The sequence below is a fragment of the Ursus maritimus genome, unplaced genomic scaffold, assembly GCF_017311325.1.
Source record: "Ursus maritimus isolate PB19 unplaced genomic scaffold, ASM1731132v1 scaffold_22, whole genome shotgun sequence".
Classification (NCBI taxonomy): Eukaryota; Metazoa; Chordata; class Mammalia; order Carnivora; family Ursidae; genus Ursus; species Ursus maritimus.
Genome location: NW_024424675.1, coordinates 33,080,382 through 33,081,794, shown reverse-complemented (window position 1 = coordinate 33,081,794; position 1,413 = coordinate 33,080,382).

The window sequence follows — 1,413 nt, the reverse complement described above, 5'->3', positions numbered from 1 at the left end:
AAAAAAAAAAAAAGAAAAGAAAAAAAATATATTTTTTTTGTTTCCACGGGTTCGGTTTGTGGGTCTTGCTGTGCCGCCAGGGGGAGGGGAGGCCAGACGGAGCGCGCTCCGGCGGCGCCCGGGCGGCGGCTCGTCGGAGAAAGGCGCTTTGTGCGGGGGTCGGGCTGGGGGGCAGCGGGCCGGGCTGGGGGGTAGGGGGCCCGGCGCTGCTTTCCCGCCTTGTTTATTCAGCCGCGAACAGACGGCTCCTTATGCGCGCAGCGGGAAGGGAGGGGCTCAGCGCGAGCCCTCGGGGTTTGAGCAGGACTGCACCCCTCCATCCCGCATGGGACCGAGCGCTTCGCTCTCTGGCCGTGCCTATCTGGTGGTGCACCCAGATCGGGCTGAAAAGCTGCTAGAACTGGGTCGGGGAGTCTGTGAGGAAGCGAGAGTCAGTCATTGAACCCCTTGACTAGGGGTGGGGGGGCGGTTGCGGATAGGTGAGTGTCGCTTGGATTTTATCTCCCTCCACTGCGAAGGAAGACGAGGAGGTATCAGCCAGGACCTCTGGCCAGAGCTGCCGCTCAGGCTGTGACCCACCCTCTTCACCCCTCCACCCCCCAAAACAAAAACAAAAGTCAACCCTCTATCAGGAAAGAGCACAAAGCTTGCCATTTCCCAAGTGCATGTAAGAAATTGCTAAGATTAAAATACTCCAGTCCTCCAGATTTTGGCTTATTACCCTGGGTTTGTTTCCTTATCTGTAAAATGGGGATTGAAGTTGTTACCCCCAAGGGTAACGGGGAGAATGGTGGAAATGATTCCAAGGCATCTGAATTGTGCCTGGTACATATTAGGCCCTCAATTAACGGTAGCTATTAATCTTATGATAATAGTTAACATATTTTGTCTTGGGCGTAACTCCAAGTGATTTGCAGGTGTTTTCATTTAATCCTCAGACAACCTTAGAAGGTGGGAATTATCGCCTTTATCACCCCCATTTTCAGGGAGGAAACTGAGGCATAGAGAGGTTAAGTAAGTTTCCCAAGGTCACAGACCTAGTAAGAAGTGGAAGTGGGGCATATTGGTTTGCAATGGCCATTGTGACAAACCATGTGGCTTTACACAACACAGCTTATTATCTTATGGTTCTGGAGGTCAGAAGTCCAAAAGGGGCTGGCAGGGCTGTATTTCTTCCGGAAGCTTCTGTTTTCTTGCCTTTCCCAGCTTCTAGAGGCTACCCGATTTGGTTTGTGGCCTGGAGTCACCTCCACCTCGGCTTCTGGCATCACACCTCCTTCTGTGACTCTGACCCCCCCCTCCCGTCTCCATATCACAAGGACCCTTGTGATGATACTGGGGTGACCCAGATAATCCATGCTAATCTCTGCATCTCAGTCTCTAACTTCATCACAGCTGCAAAATCCCTTTGCC